The sequence below is a fragment of the Magallana gigas genome, chromosome 1, assembly GCF_963853765.1.
Source record: "Magallana gigas chromosome 1, xbMagGiga1.1, whole genome shotgun sequence".
NCBI lineage: Eukaryota > Metazoa > Mollusca > Bivalvia > Ostreida > Ostreidae > Magallana > Magallana gigas.
Window position 1 is genome coordinate 66,162,844 of NC_088853.1, and position 13,618 is coordinate 66,176,461.

Sequence of the window (13,618 nt, forward strand, 5' to 3'; positions counted from 1 at the left end):
GGGTTTGTTCTATGACTAGACAAATGAATTATTGTAAGCCAACTTTTATTGGCGACGACATTTATTAGCGATTAACTGGACACAAACTGGTTTGCAATGACTAATTTTCGCGAATAAACCGTATAAAAATATACACGACAAGGGCTGGGTCGCGGCGGGGAACATTCGCGACAACGATGTTCTCGCGAAAATCGCTAAAATGTCTCGCTCGCAAATAAAAAATTTGTAAACAGTTTACAACAATTTTAATGGTTTATTAGTGCACACTTTAACGATAATGTTATATCATTTTATTTTTTAGTTTGCCATGCCCTGGCTAGTACCACCATTTTACCCTCAAGTACGTTTAATGCATCGATATATGATGCCAAGACTTCGAGAAACGGATTATCTTTTTTAGAAGCAGACGAAGATGGTTTCGTATATATCAATCTGTATTTATCGGGAATGTCTACAAACCTTGCTAACATATCGTTTGAAATAAATAAGAAACACAAACTCATTGTGCTTTTGTTTAATACAGAAGCTCATGAAATTAAACAGGTGAGTAAATATTCTTTTTCAAGTGGATCCTCTTTTAAATTGTTAAAACTAAAAAATGAGAAATTGAAACAGACATCCTGATCTCGTGTTATGAAGTATCTGTCAAAACGTATGGCGATTTTTTAATTCATTTTTTAAATAGAATAATACATATAGATTAATGTGAAGACTTTAGATAAGATTTTTCATCTTTTAATTCACATAAATCAACTATCAAGAGAGCTTTTTTAATAATATATTTTTTCTTTTTTTCGCAATTGCCCGTTTGTTTTTGTCCGTCTGTCTGTCTGTTAGATTTTATTTTTGGGTACATTTTTTTTATCCCCAGAACCATTGAGTAAAATTAAATCAAACTTTACGTAAATTATTTTTATGGGTGGTTGATTTTAAAACTTTAAAGCTAAGTAGAATCCGTTTCTTAAAGTTGATAATTAAGCCTGTAGGTTAAGGCAACTCCAAGGTTAATGATAGTCAATTTGAATTTTCTTTTAAACAATTGTTTATTTTTCTTATGAAAACAATTCTGAATATTAATATGAACTGAATGTTTTCTTTAAAAAAAAGACTATAATTTTACTCGTGAATGAAGTCTTTCTATTAAACTTTTCTTTCATTGCATCACTTGAAAGTAAAACATATATTACTATTTTACCTTAACAAAAAATCAAATGTGTAAAACTGCTCTGAAATCATTTTATCCATGCTACACTATTTTTTTTATCGACAATTAGTTCTTGTTTCATATTTACACTTTTAGAATGAAATTATTAATCCCTATAAATAAACAATATCATTATTTATCACAAACTCTCTCAAATTTTGCAGTTTTATTAAAAATGCCCCGTTAATTAACAACAAGTCAAATGTTTTTAGTACGAACATTATTAGTGCTATACGTCATTTGCCTTTGATATTTGAAGATTATTCTTTCAAAATACTCGGGGCAGTGTTACATTTTTTGTCTTTTTTTGTTTGACACTTTTGTAAATCTGAGGAATTTGTATTGAATAAGATGCTTGTGACGTCATCAATATGATACCAAATACTGGTACATGTAAATCAAAAATATACTCAGCTAGACTAGTTTCTAACAACATTTTATGTACTTTACATAATTTTAAGAATAGATAACAATAAAGAAGGCAGGTTTCTTTGGTAAAAGAAAACACCATGCTGCTTATTGTATCGTCAGATTGAACAGTGAAATTTTACTGTGTTCTGCTTCCGCGAAATCAAGTACATCGTTAATTGCCATGCATATATGTTTAAGGAAAGTACGATTCACATTTAAGAATACGCTAACTCAAATTCACGCCGACTTGTTCAAAAACTATTTCCCGCCAAATATAAAACGTTTACAATATTTGTTTTTTTTTAACATATTGACGTTACAGTATAACGACCACTCTAAGGATCTTGAACGTTGGAAAGTTTCAGTGGCAAACAGCGTCATTGCCCAAGTGTCGCACGTCGTTATAGTTGTCCACTATACATACCCAGTCACTATTTCTAACATGAGACTTCCCTTGAGGAAATGCTTCAAGCATATCAATAATTAGTAAGATTTTTTTTTAATTTTCGTGTCCACCAAATTCATTATTATACATTGCAATGTTTATTTCATTTTTTTTATACTGATAATAGAAAATCCTGTAGTTTAATTATAATATATATATATATATATATATATTTGTTGTCTTAAACAAAACAAAATCTATTTTAAGGAAGACTAAAGCAGATTTCAAGAGGATATTTAATATCTAAATGTAACGATTTGAAAAAGTTTGAATATGCAGGAAAAAGTTATAAAGCAATGAATATAGTTAAACACATAGTTTAAAACTTTACTTTTTTCTTTCAGATTCAGTATGCACAAGGAACTCTGATTCAACAATGAAGAAGTAATATGTTTTTGTATGATGCATGATTAATCAGCAAGTTCGGTTAAATAAATAAGCATAAAACATTACAGTTATTTAATGAAATAATGATTAAAAACCCACAAAAAATATTGTTTGATTAACTGTATTTTAGTGACACAGATTCTAAAGGAATTAACAATTATAAAGTGCGCTTTGACTTATACAATCAATTGTAGCAGTGACTAATATTGCAATGATACAGGACATTGCATTATACGTAAATCGTTTTTTTTGACAGAAGACTAATATTACTTTTTACATCATGCAGAAGTTATCAACATTTGAGAAGGATATCTTAATTGGTTTATGATAACGTATATTTAAGAGGAATAACATTACAGGTATGCTGGCCAATGTCATTACATTCCGATCATTCTTTGTTTTGGACAACAATGTCTGTTTGGTTTTTCTTATTATTTTCCGTGCTTTGTAATTTTACGCAGATTACATCGGTTATAAACAAATATGTTTAAACTATCAAAATTGTACTGTTGTAACTTTAAAACAGGTTCTTTAAATGTCTTTTTTTTTTTGTCATTTAGCTTTTGCTACTTATTGATTAGAACTAATTTTAAGAACGGTGTCGGCTAACCTTAAGGATACTAAAATGTTTAAGAAGCTAACTAACACCTTTACAGAAGGCCACTTTCAGAAGTGTTTTTCTTTTCTAACATCTCTAATGCCCAGCGTGCTTTGTAATTTTACGCAGATTACATCGGTTATAAACAACTATGCTTAAACTATTAAACATTTACTCTTATTACTTTAAAACAGGTAACTGTCTTATTTTTTGTCGATTAGCTATTGTAACGTATTGATTAGAAATGATTTCAAGTACGGTGTCGGCTAACCTTTAGGATATTAAAATGTTTAAGGAGCTTCCGGTCTTAAAAACTGACACCTTTTCAGAAGACCATTTTTTCCGAAGTGTTTTTCTCCTTAACATCTCCGATGCCCAGCGTATTTTTCCTTTTAAACACAAGTTTTCATTATATCGTTTTCTCCTTTGAAACAAAAGTTTGCGCGAACTGACGTCACATCACCAAAAGGTTTGACAATAAGTGTTAACATACAGTACATTATGACACATAGAACAACAAAACGCGATTGGATGGAAAGTAATGTATGCTAAAAAGAAATTTGATTTTCTTTATATCAAAGATGGTGCTTCAATTAGTTCCGTTTTCCGTTAGCATCAATCGAACTTTACTTGATTAAAGATAATTAGTTTTTTGTATAAACAGATTTTAATCTGAATTAATTATCAAATTTTAATGTTAGAAGTAAAATTAGAATCCAGGTATTGAGAAAAGATGTCATTGAAATGCAATTAAAGCTCGAGTTCTTTATTTGTTTACAAATAATGTACATAAATTACAAAATTCTTAACAATAAAACTTTGGCAGACAGGTGTTCATAATTGAATAATTCAATAAAAAAAAATATTAGACTGTAAGTGATATCAATACAAAGCATATGTAAACTATAACAGATCTCCAGCTTTGTTTACTAAACAAAAAATGTTAACCCCTGTAACTGAGTTAGCATCAATTATTTTGCACAAATGGCTTAAAGTGATGTACGTAGAACTAGGACAATTTTCTGACCAAGGCATCCATAGTGGGCATGTGGGGATAAATTCGTTCCACATAGAAGTTTTGCTTGGTGTATGGAATAAAATCACAAAAAGGGGCCCCAAACATAAAAAAATTGACCCTGGATTTGATACCAGTGTGCATGACTGTGTTTTAAAGAAAACAAATCACCATTTTTTGGAGGAAAAAATCATTTCTTGTTTCGCAGGCTTCACAAATGGACATGTCTCTGACAGAATATAGACATTTGATTTCAATTATAGCCGTTGTTGATTTTTCACACATTATGCCGTCAGGTGTTGCACCGAGAAAAGGCAAATCAGGGTTGACTATCAAACCAACTTCATGAAGATGATTTACTGTATTTCTGATGTACATTTGCTTTGGAACAATTTTATTAGCTTTCACATAGGATGTAGATGAGGATAAAAACTCTTTTTTTGAAAGGTATTTTTCATGAAAGTTTCATTAATGTCCTTTTTCCTTCTCATTATGAGTCGAAACTTGGAAGCAGTAATTCTCTTACTTCGCTCTGTGTACTATCTCGGGTCAGAACTTTGTAAGCGAGTTGACCTTTCTAACTCATTGGCATCACTTTGAGTTATATTAAGATTGCTCCACTCATGTGCTAGTTGCTCCACACTTTGGAAATCACAAGGGGCTAGGGTCTTTGGAAATTATGTATCTCCACAACCCCATGCAGCTCGGGGATTTGCGATTGACTGAATCAGTGGTGTCTAAGAAATAAAGTTGAGATAATTGATAAAATAGGTCTATAATAAATTAGTCAGTGTATCTCTTTGGAAGTTTTAGTTACTATGAAATATTCAACTATATGTTTAACTTAGCATTAAGTTATGAAAAAATGTGTTTATGAAATGCAATTTATGAATTATAACCCTTTTGTATTTTGCAGATGGTATGTTAAAACTAAAACTGTTGGCTGTTGTTGCGGAAAACAAAAGCAATGAATGAAGACACAGGGCGAAAAACAATCTTTAAGCAAGTCCTTAAAGGTGGCTTAAAGGTGGCGTAAAGGTGGCTTAAAGGAGATACAATATTTAAGCCACCTTTAAGTCACCTTTAAGCTGAGCTTATAGGTCCTTAATGTCCAAACTTCTTTAAACCACCTTTAAGCCATCTTTAAGCTACCTTTAAGCATCTTTAAGTGGCATTTTATGCTCCCTTTAAGTTGTCTTTAAACCATCTTTAAGTTCCCTTTAAGTCAAGTTTGATCAAACTGAACAATAAAAACATGTATTAAATGCAAAAGCTCTTTTATAGGGAGGGGAGGGGGTGACCCGAGTGATGATATAATTTCCAAGGAAGGGGGGGGGGGTGTTCCAGGCGGTTTTTATTTTATTTTATTTTGGTTTCAAAATTATTCAAAATTATTTTAGGGGTGGGTGTAGTCCCTGTATCTAAGTTTGTGCATGAAATTATATTTAAGTATGTTTGTTTCCTATTATAAATGAATCGGTGAAATAAATCTCTCTCTCTCTCTCTCTCTCTCTCTCTCTCTCTCTCTCTCTCTCTCTCTCTCTCTCTCTCTCTCTCAAAGTTAACATAACTTTGTCTGTTAAAAGCCACAATGAACGATATCTTGAGCTTATTGTATACGGAAATCGATTCATAACTGCATAGATTAAGTAATGGACTTGAGGAGGGGGTGGGGGGGGGGGGGGGGTAATGCTGAGAAATTCTCGAGCTTTGGCGTTACATAAGCGTGTATAGGTAACTTTGCCTAAAAAAACGAGTTGTGTTTACTCCCGGGGCTTCATTTTAGCACCTTTCATTTTTAATGAGTTTATTTTTTTTTCATTTGAAATACTACACAAAAATACATTTGAACGGATGTTTTATATAAATGACTTGGAAAACGAATCGTGAACAGTGTTTGAGAATGTGTATGTTAAAGCTGATGGTCCGATTTTTTTTATTTATTTTTTGTTTGGGGGGGGGGGGGGCATGACAGTATTACACAAACCAATTATCTCAGTTTAACACGTTCGCCTGTATACTCTAACAGAATCTGTTTCCTTTCAAAGTTTGAAAATATATATAAACGGTTGTTTTACATAAATGGCTTGAAAAAAGAATCTTAAGAAATAATTGAGAATGTGTATGTATAAGCTGCATAGTCCGATTTTTAATTTTTTTTTCCAATGACAGTATCAATAAATTTTCCATTCAAACCAATTATCTCAGAAAGTTTGCCGGTTTACTCTATCAGAATCGGTCTCCTTTCAAAGTTAGACATTTTTCAAAATAAATGAAAGAAATTCTGTTGGGCAAAAAAAAAGAGCATGAAAAGTAGAAGGAGCATAAAGTACCAGTTGTATATAAACATAAATATCCAATAGCATGAAAAGTAGTAGGAACATAAAGTACCAGTTGTAAATAAACATAAATATCCGATAGCATGACAAGTATAGAAGGAGCATAAAGTACATATGTACCAGTTATACATAAGTCAATGTTGTAGGTGTTTGAACTTGTCAGTTCACTTATAATTAAAGCAACTAAAACGTTCACAATCGTTTATAGAAATTCATTGCATTCGACATTGTTTGGCATATCTTTTTGTGTAATATTTATTTGCATTTAATGTATATTATTTATTCATTAATTATATTCTAATCTGCCTAAAACTAAGAGTTTTTCATCGTGACGGAAAAAATGTAATTGTAAGTTGACAATGTACATTTCATTAAATTGATTTACCATTTACTTCTTTCTTTGGTTTGAAAGTTTTCAATTTTGAGCGGGTGTTTTTTGGGATAGAAAATATCTTTGCGCATGAATCATGAATAAGCTACTATGTGATACGCGAGGAAAACTTTCATGTACGCTTTTGGTCTTTAGCGCGCCAAAGTAATGTATCAATCATAAGTGTAGCCATTTTATTAGTAAAAATGATAAAGTATATCACATTACATGTGTTTTATCGTCCTTTTCATTTCAAAAATTTGAATTATATATAGTGCAACTATCAATTTAAATATCAAAAGTAGATGGTGACAACACATTTCCCTTCTTTATTTGAAATAAACTTAGAACGATTTCTGTAAATCAATGACTGTAATATCACTGAATACATTCATGCAGCACATTTTTAATCGATGTAAGACATTAATAAATATAGTAGACGCGGGTAGGTTAAAGAAAGTTTAATAATATACACAAACCGTAGATAAAAAGAGACAAAATAGTCATTATGTTAACTTAAAACAATTTTTTTTAAGAGAATAAGATTTATTTGGTACATACTACGCAGAGCAAACACACACCCACACCCACACCCATATATATATATATATATATATATATATATATATATATATATAAATATATATGTATATATATATATATATAAATATATATGTATATTTCTTTATTTGAAATAAACTTAGAACGATTTCTGTAAATCAATGACTGTAATATCACTGAATACATTCATGCAGCACATTTTTAATCGATGTAAGACATTAATAAATATAGTAGACGCGGGTAGGTTAAAGAAAGTTTAATAATATACAACACTAAAGTTGCGCCCACATATGCTACGTTAGTAATGGGGTATTTAGAAAATACACTTTTTGAAAGAACATCAGAAGTGTTTGATGCCGAACTTAGTACCTATATAGGATCCAATTGGAAACGCTATCTTGACGACTGTTTCATTTTCTGGACTAAAGGGGAAGACGACTTAGAGAAATTTCATTCTTTACTAAATACTTAAAATGAATCAATACAATTTACGATGGAGAAGAGTGACAAGGAACTTCCATTTTTAGATCTACGTATTATAAAAAATGGGTCATGTATAACAACGGATTTATACTGTAAGCCCACGGACACACACCAATATCTGGATTTTAGATCATGCCACCCTTCCCACACAAAACGCAATATTCCGTTTAACTTAGCACGGAGAATTTGTACAATTATCACAGACAAAACCTTACGATCTAAACGTCTGGAAGAATTAAGAATATTTCTGCAACGTCAGAGATACCCGAAAAATTTAATCAACGCTGGAGTAAAAAGAGCGACACAAATTCCATTACATGTTCTACGTAATCCTCGCCGGTCTTCTAATAATCGCAACAACGACGGGAAACTTGCTTTTGTTGTGACCCACAATCCAAGGAACAGAAATATTCTAACAGACGCAAAACGACTTTACCCTATATTAGAACAGTCAAAAAATATGAAGAAATTATTACAATCCGAGGACATAATCAGTAGCCAACGACAAGCACCAAATCTTAAACACATATTGACCAAGGCCCGATTTACAATGCAGGAGGAAATTCCATCTGTGAAAAAATGCGGCGACCCGAGATGTGGTACATGTGCCTACATAGAAGAAGGAAATACAATTCTACTAAAATCTGGGATGGAAATTCGCGCCAATTCGTCGATGAACTGTAAATCGGAAAATGTTATTTATTGTGCTATTTGCCCAACATGCAAAGAATTTTATATTGGACAGACGGGGAAACTAAACGCGCGTGTTCGTGTCCACAAGCAACAGATTAAAGACCCGAGTGTTCGTAATACTCCATGCTGTGAACATTTTGCTGAATGCGGCCAGGGAAAATTTACCCTATTCCCATTTTATAAACTTCCAAATGAAAATGAAATACTGCGCTTAGCCAAGGAAGACCACTTTATTAAATTATTTAAACCAAAACTTAATCGCACCCAGTGAAAAATTTATTATATGCATGTGATATAATTGAATCATTTGTTATATTTGCGATTATTATTTTTTTAGCGCCTTTTTGCTCTGTGACTCTAACTTTCCGCTACTTTAACGTTATTATGACGTCACAATGAACTTTTGCTTATTGACGTTACTACGTTACATATTAGTCATTTGTACATAACTGCCTGAAGAGCCAGGAATGGCGAAAACGTTTGCGGTTAATAGGATCAATTTGTGATTTTATTCTGGATATTTATCATTTTTAAATTATTTAAAACTGTGCCGATTTATTTTTTGTTGTATTGGGAAATTATATATATATATATATATATATATATATATATATATATATATATATATATATATATATATATATATATATATATATATATATATATATATACATGTTTACTGGCTATGAGGACGAAAATCAGTTCATTGACATACAAGAGAATACGAGGCGAAGCCGACGGAATATTAGTTGCTGTGGGGGAGGACAATAAATTTTCGTCAGAATAGTTAGTAAATAAGTATTTTATCGTACCGAAGAAACTTTACTTTGCGATTTTGTTGATGATAATAAATTAGAATTATCTTGCTATGTATATAACATCGCGAATCGGATTTCACCAGAGGTGTTTAGAATTTTAAAAAGAAGGAAAACAAAGGTACTTGAATGCACCGAGGAATAGTTTCGATGACTATTCATCATTGGAAAATAGCACGGAAACTATTTCATGGTTAGATGAAATAGCATGGTTTTTTTCGTTTTAATTTTACATATGAAATATTCACAGAGGTGTAAACAATACACATATTGAGGGTTTTTTCTTCTGTAAAATTATAAAAAAAAAATTATGAAGCAGAGCATAAAAGACAAATTATTACGTCTTCATCTCCGCTAAACAGACTGAGTAGGAGAAGACATTCCTAAGCCTGAAACAAGAAAACGTTAAACAGATGTCTACTGTCATTAAAGTAACATTACCGTTCATAGTTTACTCTTCGGGCCTCATTGTAAAATATACTATATAGTCTCGAAGCCCTTTATCGTTTGGTAGTATACCTTGTCGTTATCGGGAGATAAGCCGGAAAAGTCCGTAGAAACAAAAAAGTATGCTATTGTAGATTTATAAACATTTTATTCTCAATTACAACATGAATGTTTTATGCCTTGTTTTAGTAAATTGAAACGCATTCGCATTTTGCATTATTTATCAGCATACACAACACATATTATGAAATGTATGTCTTCTTCCGACGAAACAATTCAAAATTAAATTGTGTGCAATTCCTTTTTTGTAACTTTCAAAACAAGAACTATCTATCCTGTTCATCTAAACATGAAACAGTGAGTCAAAAGTAGATAACAATTTCATAAAACCTTCTTATCATTATTTTGATGTAAATCGTAACAGGGAAGTTTTCAAAGGCCAAAAGAATGAGATTCTCTCGTCAAGTGGTTGCATCCGTTTGGAAATAAAATGAAGTTTTGACAGATACTTTACTTAGATAAATATATTTTTAAATTTGTGTTTGTTTTATTTTTGAAGTTGATAAAGCCTTTAAATGTAAATGATGTAAACAAAAAAATAAGAAAATTTGATTTTTGGCATTGTTTTTTATTACAAAAGTTAATATCCCTTTTTTAGGAAAACTTTATGAAGCGTACTTATTTTTTTGATTAAAAAATGTTGATTTTTTATAAAGATTTATTTTTTTTAATTGAATTCTATAATAGTGCTATGCAATAAAAGAAAGGGGGGCATAGAATTCTGCCCGTTGAACTATTTAGTGTAATACATGTATGCTTTTGTGAAGAACACATATGGAATAAATCATCTCCATCTGTTTAGCTGCAATTTTTTTTTTTAAATTCCAGTGTGAGACCAATCAGCTACATTTTAAACATCATCCACAGAGAAACCGTATCTTATAGCTTTACTTGTACTTGCCCCCATGCTGAATGGGCTTAATATTAAGTAGTACATGTATCTATGCCAGCAAAGGACATAATCCATCTTAAGAAATTAGGATTTCGTACTAACACTAACATTTTATCGTCTCTTCACTGGTCACTGAGAAATTGTCGATGATACGATACGTGTTTATTTTATTTTCAATTCAAATGTTTAATACTTTGTATAATTTTGTATTTATCCTAGGTTTGTTTTACTTCAGCATTGAATCGTTCCTTTGTTCTCCAACAAAAGAGTCTCTGTGATATGGTATACTTGTCTTTATTTTATTTTCAATTCAAATGTATTATATTTCGTATATGCAACTTGAAACGCGTTCCATATGCTTTGCATTATCAATATGTTTGCAGATTGAGTCATTACATAAACAAACATAAATATATAGGACAATGTTAATACGAAGGAAGTGTATGCTTGCCGTTTTTCGGCCATCTGTTTCAAAAGCAAGCTGTATGCAATTATAATTCTCAGCTGTAAAAACAAAATCATTTTTTACTGACCATCTGAACTTAAACTACTTAAACTACTTAGTCAAAGGAAGATTTAAGAACATCTAAAAACAGCTTTCTTTAGGTGTTTTTAAATTTATATCAATACAGGGAAGTATTTTTTATTAAAGACGAAAAGAATCAATTTCCCTCGTCAAGTGGTTGAAATGTGTTTGGAAACAAATTCTGCTAAGATAAATACTAAGATAGATGACACAAGTGTTTCTTCCTAAAAGCCTTTTTGGAGTTTTGAAACTTAATATGTCACAGCTTTGATAAAACTTTCTTGTGTATGTGCATGTACCATTATTAACAACACTGAACAATAAAGTTGAAATATCATTAACACATGGGAGGCCTATCAATGTCTGACGTCGTCAGGCAATATCTAAGTTGCCTTCTCCGAAACAGTGCAGACAATGGGAGCAAACAATATCAATATTTTTTACAAAAAAAGATTAAAGTGCCGATGCATGTTTAACGGTTCAACATTTACATTCAGAATTGATGAAAATGTTATATAGGATTTAATAACATCAGTGAGCAAGAGTTTTCAAGTAAAAGGGCTGTTCACCATGCACTTATGTAAACCTGATTTAGAAATAGATTAGCCATATTTGAACGGTGGAAAAAAGGCAGGGGGTCATTGCAACAAGTTGTTACAATGTCTATTATTTTCTTTTGTAAATATATGAACGCACTGCAGCATATCTTTGTAATGTTAATAAATTCAGGTAAATGGAGCAACATCTTTCTTTAAAACAAGTACTGCTCTCCGACAAGCTGAATTTTCTACTTTGCGTGACACCCCCTCCCCTCCAAAAGTATAAAAAAGAAAACAGGATATGCAACGCAATGTAAGTAAAAGGAATCATCGGTTTGGACTTAAACAAATGAATGCATTCCTATAGCTAGAATGTTTACTGAAGAAACTAAATCGCCAAAGTGGGGTGTGACCCGATTTTCGATCAGTCGGGCAATTTCAATCATTTAGAAATGGCACAAAACTCGCGTGTCTTACTAAATGTACATTGATACTATATTAAACATTTGCTAGTCAAGTGTGTTAATTCGATAGATTTTATCTAAAACATTCGATTCAAAGTATTATATATGTAGTTGTTACATAACAAATGTCAAAAAATTCATTTGAACCCCTCCTCATGGATCTATGCACATGGATGAGATCATTCAAACCATTATATCGAGATCTCAGCCGTTGCGTGAATGGTAAAGCAGGACTTTGCTCCAAAATGTCTCATTATTTATAGTTTCTGTGCGCCGAGTAGTGGTCGAGTCTAAATTTGGATAACAGAAGAATACTCCAGAGCACACCGTGTATACACATCACAGGCACGTAGCATCAGGGGTGGGGGATGGGGAGTTGTGGAGGGGGGGGGGCTGCTCCCCCCATTTTTTTTTTTGCAGCAGACACGTTTCTTAACTTTACATTTATAACAAGCATCCTGAGAGTATTGCATAAGTAATACACGTCCCCTACCGGACAAATTTTGTGCGTTTTTAATTTATAAAAAATAAAAATAATTGTTTTTGATTTTACTTTGAAGCTTACCTCTTTTGACTTGGTTAGAAAAATAATATTGTAGAGTTTTGTTTTCATTTAATTAAATTCCGTAATAGTGTTTTGTGATAAAAGGGATAGAATTACAATAACATTTTGCATGTATACCTATCACTGCGTTTAATATGTATGTACTAATAAAGAACATAATTAAATCTAGAATAATCACTATATTTTACTACATGTATGAGATTATGTAATAAATACACTTTATACTTTTAGTTCACCTAATAGAATATTTCCCATGACTTTGAATTTTACAAGTTCTAGAGAAAATTTACCATTTGAACGAATCTCTCTTAAGATAATGTATTCTATATTATTTGATAAAAAAAGGGGATAAACAAGCAATATATGTTCCCTAGACCGAGTTGATTTTTTTCATTTAGTATCAATTTTGCTCGGAAATTTTATGCCATCCGGTGAAAAAAACAACTTCCTGTTCAGCAAATTTGAAAGTACGTATTTTACGTTGTGTATTTTTGTCCGTAATCAATCTATTTGATTCCAGTTCTAGATAAAATAAGATAATAATGTGATGCGGAATACATTTTCCTAAATTTAAATATTGTTAAAAATTGTATGTAACTACCAGTTAACACATATCACATGTATATGATGACATTGACTTATTTTCAATTCAAATGTTTAATACTTTGTTTCTACAAATTTAAATGCGTTCCATATGCTTTGCATTATCAAGTTGTATGCAGTTTAACTCATTACATAAACAAATTAGACAACACGTAGGAAATGCATGTTTGCTGTTTTCCGACCACCTGTTTCAAAATTAAG

The 13,618-nt window shown here is 31.4% G+C and overlaps 1 protein-coding gene across 4 annotated transcripts in view; it reads right to left on the reverse strand.

Moving 5' to 3' along the window:
- Positions 1–13,618, reverse strand: part of LOC105317886 (multiple epidermal growth factor-like domains protein 10) — a 254,170-nt gene that overhangs the window by 108,027 nt on the left and 132,525 nt on the right. The gene's annotated exons all lie outside the window — the stretch shown is intronic.